The sequence below is a fragment of the Leucoraja erinacea genome, unplaced genomic scaffold (genome assembly GCF_028641065.1).
Source record: "Leucoraja erinacea ecotype New England unplaced genomic scaffold, Leri_hhj_1 Leri_205S, whole genome shotgun sequence".
Taxonomy (NCBI): domain Eukaryota; kingdom Metazoa; phylum Chordata; class Chondrichthyes; order Rajiformes; family Rajidae; genus Leucoraja; species Leucoraja erinaceus.
The window spans coordinates 20,282-32,418 of NW_026576106.1; positions in this window are offsets into that span (position 1 = coordinate 20,282).

The following is a 12,137-nucleotide window of genomic DNA, read 5'->3' on the forward strand; positions in this document are numbered from 1 at the left end:
TATCACTGTCTATATCACCGTCTATATCACCGTCTATATCACTGTCTATATCACCGTCTATATCACCGTCTATATCACTGTCTATATCACTGTCTATATCACCGTCTATATCACTGTCTATATCACTGTGTATATCACGTCTATATCACTGTCTATATCACTGTCTATATCATATATCACCGTCTATATCACTGTCTATATCACCGTCTATATCACCATCTATATCATGATATCACCGTCTATATCACCGTCTATATCACCGTCTATATCACCGTCTATATCACCGTCTATATCACCGTCTATATCACCGTCTATATCACTGTCTATATCACCGTCTATATCACTGTCTATATCACTGTCTATATCGCTGTCTATATCACTGTCTATATCACCGTGTATATCACTGTCTATATCACTGTCTATATCACTGTCTATATCACTGTCTATATCACCGTCTATATCACCGTCTATATCACCGTCTATATCACTGTCTATAATCACTGTCTATATCACCGTCTATATCACTGTCTATATCACTGTCTATATCACCGTCTATATCACGATATCACTGTCTATATCACCGTCTATATCACCGTCTATATCACCGTCTATATCACGATATCACTGTCTATATCACTGTCGATATCACTGTCTACATCACTGTCTATATCACCGTCTATATCACGATATCACTGTCTATATCACTGTCTATATCACTATATCACCGTCTATATCACTGTCTATATCACCGTCTATATCACAATATCACTGTCTATATCACTGTCTATATCACTGTCTATATCTGTCTATATCACTGTCTATATCACTGTCTATATCACCGTCTATATCACTGTCTATATCACCGTCTATATCACTGTCTATATCACTGTCTATATCACTGTCTATATCACCGTCTATATCACCGTCTATATCACTATCACTGTCTATATCACTGTCTATATCACTGTCTATATCACCGTCTATATCACCGTCTATATCACCGTCTATATCACTGTCTATATCACTGTCTATATCACTGTCTATATCACTGTCTATATCACTGTCTATCACCGTCTATATCACCGTCTATATCACGATATCACTGTCTATATCACTGTCTATATCACTGTCTATATCACTGTCTATATCACTGTCTATATCACTGTCTATATCACCGTCTATATCACAATATCACTGTCTATATCACTGTCTATATCACTGTCTATATCACTGTCTATATCACCGTCTATATCACTGTCTATATCACCGTCTATATCACAATATCACTGTCTATATCACTGTCTATATCACTGTCTACACTGTCTATATCACCGTCTATATCACTGTCTATATCACTGTCTATATCACTGTCTATATCACGATATCACTGTATATCACTGTCTATATCACTGTCTATATCACTGTCTATATCACGATATCACTGTATATCACTGTCTATATCTCTGTATATATCACCATATATCTCATTATATCACCGTCTATATCACTGTCTATATCACCGTCTATATCACGATATCACTGTCTATATCACTGTCTATATCACCGTCTATATCACGATATCACCGTCTATATCACTGTCTATATCACCGTCTATATCACTGTCTATATCACTGTCTATATCACTGTCTATATCACTGTCTATATCACTTTCTATATCACCCGTCTATATCACTGTCTATATCACTGTCTATATCACCGTCTATATCACTGTCTATATCACTGTCTATATCACCGTGTATATCACCGTGTATATCACCGTCTATATCACTGTCTATATCACTGTCTATATCACTGTCTATATCACCGTGTATATCACTGTCTATATCACCGTCTATATCACCGTCTATATCACCGTCTATATCACTGTCTATATCACTGTCTATATCACCGTCTATATCACCGTCTATATCACCGTCTATATCACGGTCTATATCACTGTCTATATCACCGTCTATATCACCGTCTATATCACCGTCTATATCACCGTCTATATCACCGTCTATATCACCGTCTATATCACCGTCTATATCACCGTCTATATCACCGTCTATATCACCGTCTATATCACTGTCTATATCACTGTCTATATCACCGTCTATATCACCGTCTATATCACCGTCTATATCACCGTCTATATCACCCGTCTATATCACCGTCTATATCACCGTCTATATCACTGTCTATATCACCGTCTATATCACCGTCTATATCACCGTCTATATCACCGTCTATATCACCGTCTATATCACCGTCTATATCACTGTCTATATCACCGTCTATATCACCGTCTATATCACTGTCTATATCACCGTCTATATCACCGTCTATATCACTGTCTATATCACTGTCTATATCACCGTCTATATCACTGTCTATATCACTGTCTATATCACTGTCTATATCACCGTCTATATCACTGTCTATATCATCACCGTCTATATCACTGTCTATATCACCGTCTATATCACCGTCTATATCATATATCACCGTCTATATCACCGTCTATATCACCGTCTATATCACCGTCTATATCACCGTCTATATCACCGTCTATATCACCGTCTATATCACTGTCTATATCACCGTCTATATCACTGTCTATATCACTGTCTATATCACTGTCTATATCACTGTCTATATCACCGTGTATATCACTGTCTATATCACTGTCTATATCACTGTCTATATCACTGTCTATATCACCGTCTATATCACAGTCTATATCATGATATCACCGTCTATATCACCGTCTATTTCAACCGTCTATATCACTGTCTATATCACTGTCTATATCACCGTCTATATCACTGTCTATATCACTGTCTATATCACCGTCTATATCACTGTCTATATCACCGTCTATATCACCGTCTATATCACCGTCTATATCACGATATCACTGTCTATATCACTGTCTATATCACTGTCTATATCACTGTCTATATCACCGTCTATATCACGATATCACTGTCTATATCACTGTCTATATCACTATATCACTGTCTATATCACTGTCTATATCACCGTCTATATCACTGTCTATATCACCGTCTATATCACTGTCTATATCACTGTCTATATCACTGTCTATATCACTGTCTATATCACCGTCTATATCACTGTCTATATCACTGTCTATATCACTGTCTATATCACCGTCTATATCACCGTCTATATCACGATATCACTGTCTATATCACTGTCTATATCACTGTCTATATCACCGTCTATATCACCGTCTATATCACCGTCTATATCACTGTCTATATCACTGTCTATATCACTGTCTATATCACTGTCTATATCACCGTCTATATCACCGTCTATATCACGATATCACTGTCTATATCACTGTCTATATCACTGTCTATATCACTGTCTATATCACTGTCTATATCACCGTCTATATCACAATATCACTGTCTATATCACTGTCTATATCACTGTCTATATCACTGTCTATATCACTGTCTATATCACTGTCTATATCACCGTCTATATCACTGTCTATATCACTGTCTATATCACTGTCTATATCACGATATCACTGTATATCACTGTCTATATCACTGTCTATATCACTGTCTATATCACGATATCACTGTATATCACTGTCTATATCACTGTCTATATCACCATCTATATCATGATATCACCGTCTATATCACTGTCTATATCACCGTCTATATCAAGATATCACTGTCTATATCACTGTCTATATCACTGTCTATATCACCGTCTATATCATGATATCACCGTCTATATCACTGTCTATATCACCGTCTATATCACTGTCTATATCACTGTCTATATCACTGTCTATATCACTGTCTATATCACCGTCTATATCACCGTCTATATCACCGTCTATATCACTGTCTATATCACTGTCTATATCACTGTCTATATCACTGTCTATATCACTGTCTATATCACCGTCTATATCACCGTCTATATCACCGTCTATATCACTGTCTATATCACTGTCTATATCACTGTCTATATCACTGTCTATATCACCGTCTATATCACTGTCTATATCACCGTCTATATCACCGTCTATATCACCGTCTATATCACCGTCTATATCACTGTCTATATCACTGTCTATATCACCGTCTATATCACCGTCTATATCACCGTCTATATCACCGTCTATATCACCGTCTATATCACCGTCTATATCACCGTCTATATCACCGTCTATATCACCGTCTATATCACCGTCTATATCACCGTCTATATCACCGTCTATATCACCGTCTATATCACCGTCTATATCACCGTCTATATCACCATGTATATCACCGTCTATATCACTGTCTATATCTGTCTATATCACCGTCTATATCACCGTCTATATCACTGTCTATATCACTGTCTATATCACTGTCTATATCACTGTCTATATCACCGTCTATATCACTGTCTATATCACCGTCTATATCACTGTCTATATCACTGTCTATATCACCGTCTATATCACTGTCTATATCACCGTCTATATCACTGTCTATATCACCGTCTATATCACCGTCTATATCACCGTCACCGTCTATATCACTGTCTATATCACTGTCTATATCACTGTCTATATCACCGTCTATAACACCGTCTATATCACTGTCTATATCACCGTGTATATCACCGTCTATATCACTGTCTATATCACCGTCTATATCACCGTCTATATCACTGTCTATATCACCGTCTATATCACCGTCTATATCACTGTCTATATCACCGTCTATATCACCGTCTATATCACTGTCTATATCACTGTCTATATCACTGTCTATATCACTGTCTATATCACTGTCTATATCACCGTCTATATCACTGTCTATATCATGATATCACCGTCTATATCACTGTCTATATCACCGTCTATATCACCGTCTATATCATGATATCACCGTCTATATCACCGTCTATATCACCGTCTATATCACCGTCTATATCACCGTCTATATCACCGTCTATATCACCGTCTATATCACCGTCTATATCACTGTCTATATCACCGTCTATATCACTGTCTATATCACTGTCTATATCACTGTCTATATCACTGTCTATATCACCGTGTATATCACTGTCTATATCACTGTCTATATCACTGTCTATATCACTGTCTATATCACCGTCTATATCACCGTCTATATCATGATATCACCGTCTATATCACCGTCTATTTCACCGTCTATATCACTGTCTATAATCACTGTCTATATCACCGTCTATATCACTGTCTATATCACTGTCTATATCACCGTCTATATCACGATATCACTGTCTATATCACCGTCTATATCACCGTCTATATCACCGTCTATATCACGATATCACTGTCTATATCACTGTCTATATCACTGTCTATATCACTGTCTATATCACCGTCTATATCACGATATCACTGTCTATATCACTGTCTATATCACTATATCACCGTCTATATCACTGTCTATATCACCGTCTATATCACAATATCACTGTCTATATCACCGTCTATATCACTGTCTATATCACCGTCTATATCACTGTCTATATCACCGTGTATATCACCGTCTATATCACCGTGTATATCACCGTCTATATCACTGTCTATATCACTGTCTATATCACTGTGTATATCACCGTCTATAACACCGTCTATAACACTGTCTATATCACCGTGTATATCACCGTCTATATCACTGTCTATATCACCGTCTATATCACCGTCTATATCACTGTCTATATCACCGTCTATATCACCGTCTATATCACTGTCTATATCACCGTCTATATCACCGTCTATATCACTGTCTATATCACTGTCTATATCACCGTCTATATCACTGTCTATATCACTGTCTATATCACCGTCTATATCACCGTGTCTATATCACCGTCTATATCACTGTCTATATCACCGTCTATATCACCATCTATATCATGATATCACCGTCTATATCACCGTCTATATCACCGTCTATATCACCGTCTATATCACCGTCTATATCACCGTCTATATCACCGTCTATATCACCGTCTATATCACTGTCTATATCACTGTCTATATCACTGTCTATATCACTGTCTATATCACCGTGTATATCACTGTCTATATCACTGTCTATATCACTGTCTATATCACTGTCTATATCACCGTCTATATCACCGTCTATATCATGATATCACCGTCTATATCACCGTCTATTTCACCGTCTATATCACTGTCTATAATCACTGTCTATATCACCGTCTATATCACTGTCTATATCACTGTCTATATCACCGTCTATATCACGATATCACTGTCTATATCACCGTCTATATCACCGTCTATATCACCGTCTATATCACGATATCACTCTCTATATCACTGTCTATATCACTGTCTATATCACTGTCTATATCACCGTCTATATCACGATATCACTGTCTATATCACTGTCTATATCACTATATCACCGTCTATATCACTGTCTATATCACCGTCTATATCACAATATCACTGTCTATATCACTGTCTATATCACTGTCTATATCTGTCTATATCACTGTCTATATCACCGTCTATATCACCGTCTATATCACCGTCTATATCACCGTCTATATCACTGTCAATATCACTGTCTATATCACTGTCTATATCACCGTCTATATCACCGTCTATATCACGATATCACTGTCTATATCACTGTCTATATCACTGTCTATATCACTGTCTATATCACCGTCTATATCACCGTCTATATCACTGTCTATATCACTGTCTATATCACTGTCTATATCACTGTCTATATCACCGTCTATATCACCGTCTATATCACGATATCACTGTCTATATCACTGTCTATATCACTGTCTATATCACTGTCTATATCACTGTCTATATCACCGTCTATATCACAATATCACTGTCTATATCACTGTCTATATCACTGTCTATATCACTGTCTATATCACCGTCTATATCACTGTCTATATCACCGTCTATATCACAATATCACTGTCTATATCACTGTCTATATCACTGTCTATATCACTGTCTATATCACCGTCTATATCACTGTCTATATCACTGTCTATATCACTGTCTATATCACGATATCACTGTATATCACTGTCTATATCACTGTCTATATCACTGTCTATATCACGATATCACTGTATATCACTGTCTATATCACTGTCTATATCACCATCTATATCATGATATCACCGTCTATATCACTGTCTATATCACCGTCTATATCAAGATATCACTGTCTATATCACTGTCTATATCACTGTCTATATCACCGTCTATATCATGATATCACCGTCTATATCACTGTCTATATCACCGTCTATATCACTGTCTATATCACTGTCTATATCACTGTCTATATCACTGTCTATATCACTGTCTATATCACCGTCTATATCACCGTCTATATCACTGTCTATATCACCGTCTATATCACTGTCTATATCACTGTCTATATCACCGTGTATATCACCGTGTATATCACCGTCTATATCACTGTCTATATCACTGTCTATATCACTGTCTATATCACCGTGTATATCACTGTCTATATCACCGTCTATATCACCGTCTATATCACCGTCTATATCACTGTCTATATCACTGTCTATATCACCGTCTATATCACCGTCTATATCACCGTGTATATCACGGTCTATATCACTGTCTATATCACCGTCTATATCACCGTCTATATCACCGTCTATATCACCGTCTATATCACCGTCTATATCACCGTCTATATCACCGTCTATATCACCGTCTATATCACCGTCTATATCACCGTCTATATCACCGTCTATATCACTGTCTATATCACTGTCTATATCACTGTCTATATCACCGTCTATATCACTGTCTATATCACCGTCTATATCACTGTCTATATCACCGTCTATATCACTGTCTATATCACCGTGTATATCACCGTCTATATCACTGTCTATATCACTGTCTATATCACTGTGTATATCACCGTCTATATCACCGTCACCGTGTATATCACCGTCTATATCGCTGTCTATATCACCGTCTATATCACCGTCTATATCACTGTCTATATCACCGTCTATATCACCGTCTATATCACTGTCTATATCACCGTCTATATCACCGTCTATATCACTGTCTATATCACTGTCTATATCACCGTCTATATCACTGTCTATATCACTGTGTATATCACTGTCTATATCACCGTCTATATCACTGTCTATATCACTTATCACCGTCTATATCACTGTCTATATCACCGTCTATATCACCGTCTATATCATGATATCACCGTCTATATCACCGTCTATATCACCGTCTATATCACCGTCTATATCACTGTCTATATCACCGTCTATATCACCGTCTATATCACCGTCTATATTACTGTCTATATCACCGTCTATATCACTGTCTATATCACTGTCTATATCACTGTCTATATCACTGTCTATATCACTGTCTATATCACCATCTATATCACTGTCTATATCACTGTCTATATCACTGTCTATATCACTGTCTATATCACCATCTATATCATGATATCACCGTCTATATCACCGTCTATTTCACCGTCTATATCACTGTCTATATCACTGTCTATATCACCGTCTATATCACTGTCTATATCACTGTCTATATCACCGTCTATATCACTATCACTGTCTATATCACCGTCTATATCACCGTCTATATCACGATATCACTGTCTATATCACTGTCTATATCACTGTCTATATCACTGTCTATATCACTGTCTATATCACTGTCTATATCACCGTCTATATCACTGTCTATATCACCGTCTATATCACAATATCACTGTCTATATCACTGTCTATATCACTGTCTATATCTGTCTATATCACTGTCTATATCACCGTCTATATCACTGTCTATATCACTGTCTATATCACCGTCTATATCACTGTCTATATCACTGTCTATATCACTGTCTATATCACGATATCACTGTATATCACTGTCTATATCACTGTCTATATCACCATCTATATCATGATATCACCGTCTATATCACTGTCTATATCACCGTCTCTATCAAGATATATCACTGTCTATATCACTCTCTATATCACTGTCTATATCACCGTCTATATCATGATATCACCGTCTATATCACTGTCTATATCACCGTCTCTATCACTGTCTATATCACTGTGTATATCACTGTCTATATCACCGTCTATATCACTGTCTATATCACTGTCTATATCACCGTCTATATCATGATATCACCGTCTATATCACTGTCTATATCACCGTCTATATCACTGTCTATATCACTGTCTATATCACTGTCTATATCACCGTCTATATCACTGTCTATATCACTGTCTATATCACCGTGTATATCACCGTCTATATCACCGTCTATATCACTGTCTATATCACTGTCTATATCACTGTCTATATCACCGTGTCTATATCACTGTCTATATCACCGTCTATATCACTGTCTATATCACTGTCTATATCACCGTCTATATCACCGTCTATATCACCGTGTATATCACTGTCTATATCACTGTCTATATCACCGTCTATATCACCGTCTATATCACCGTCTATATCACCGTCTATATCACCGTCTATATCACCGTCTATATCACCGTCTATATCACTGTCTATATCACTCTCTATATCACTATATCACTGTCTGTATCACTGTCTATATCACTGTCTATATCACCGTCTATATCACCGTCTATATCACTGTCTATATCACCATGTATATCACTGTCTATATCACTGTCTATATCACTGTCTATATCACCGTCTATATCACTGTCTATATCACTGTCTATATCACTGTCTATATCACCGTCTATATCACTGTCTATATCACCGTCTATATCACTGTATATCACTGTCTATATCACCGTCTATATCACCGTCTATATCACCGTCTATATCACTGTCTATATCACCGTCTATATCACCGTCTATATCACTGTCTATATCACTGTCTATATCACTGTCTATATCACCGTCTATATCACTGTCTATATCACCGTCTATATCACTGTCTATATCATATCACTGTCTATATCACCGTCTATATCACTGTCTATATCACCGTCTATATCACCGTCTATATCATATCACCGTCTATATCACCGTCTATATCACCGTCTATATCACCGTCTATATCACCGTCTATATCACCGTCTATATCACCGTCTATATCACCGTCTATATCACCGTCTATATCACCGTCTATATCACCGTCTATATCACCGTCTATATCACCGTCTATATCACCGTCTATATCACTGTCTATATCATGTCTATATCACCGTCTATATCACTGTCTATATCACCGTCTATATCACCGTCTATATCATGATATCACCGTCTATATCACCGTCTATATCACCGTCTATATCACCGTCTATATCACCGTCTATATCACTGTCTATATCACTGTCTATATCACCGTCTATATCACCGTCTATATCACTGTCTATATCACTGTCTATATCACCGTGTATATCACTGTCTATATCACTGTCTATATCACTGTCTATATCACCTGTCTATATCACTGTCTATATCACCGTGTATATCACTGTCTATATCACTGTCTATATCACTGTCTATATCACTGTCTATATCACCGTCTATATCACCGTCTATATCATGATATCACCGTCTATATCACCGTCTATATCACTGTCAATAATCACTGTCTATATCACCGTCTATATCACTGTCTATATCACTGTCTATATCACCGTCTATATCACTGTCTATATCACCGTCTATATCACTGTCTATATCACCGTCTATATCACGATATCACTGTCTATATCACCGTCTATATCACCGTCTATATCACTGTCTATAATCACTGTCTATATCACCGTCTATATCACCGTCTATATCACTGTCTATAATCACTGTCTATATCACCGTCTATATCACTGTCTATATCACTGTCTATATCACCGTCTATATCACGATATCACTGTCTATATCACCGTCTATATCACCGTCTATATCACTGGATCATCGTCTATCATTTCCCTTTCCCCCCGACTCCCAGACTGAAGACGGGTCTCGACCCGAAACATTGTCAGAGCCGCTGAGTTACTCCAGCTTTTTGTGTGTATCTTCGGTTTGCACCAGCACCTGTAGTTCCTTCCGACACACCTTGCGTTAAATTCCATGAATCACTCCTCAGCAGTAATTCTTGATAACAATCTTTGTTATCTACAATATCACCCACTGTAGTGTCATCTGCAAACTTACTCTTTGTGCCACTACATTCTCATCCAAATCGCTGATATAAACCACAAACAGTAACCAGCCCAGCACTGAACCCTGGGGCACACCGCTACTCACAGGCCTCCAGTCTGAAAAATAACCTTCCACCATCACCCAATTCTCTATCCAGACAGCTATCTCTCCCTGGATCCCCGGTGATCTAACCTTCCAGAGCAGACTACCATGTGGAATCTTCTCAAATGCCTTGTTGAAGACCACATAGACAATCTAAGTGTTCCAACACAAGAATGACAAAGGTATGCAGGTAGGTTCAGCGACAAGACCGGTAGGCAAACACTATCTGGAACTTTATTGTGAGAAGCATGGGGTTTACAAATGGGGAGCGTTTTGTTCCAGTTATACTGGGTCTTGGTGGTGAATCTGTGGAATTCATTGCCACAGAAGGCTTTGGTCATCAATGAATATCAAGGCAGAGATAGGTTCTTGATCAGTGTGGGTGTCAGGGGTTATGGGGAGAAGGCAGGAGAATGGGGTTAGGAGGGAGAGATAGATCAGCCATGATTGAATGGCGGAGTAGACTAGATGGGCCGAATGGCCTAATTCTTCTCCTATCACTTATGAACATGAACTTATGACCTGTTTTGGTCCCTAATTTGAGGAAGGATGGCCTGGCATTGAAGGCAGTGTGGAAGAGGTTTCCCGGGCTGTTCCATGGGCTGCAAGGGCTTTTCTGTCACAAATGGCTGAACCTTAAATGACAACCCACTAGTTGTAACTATCTCCCTGTCATGGAACAGGATGGTTATTGACAGTAGAAACAGTCTTGTGGCCACTGTCCATGCCACCATTGCAT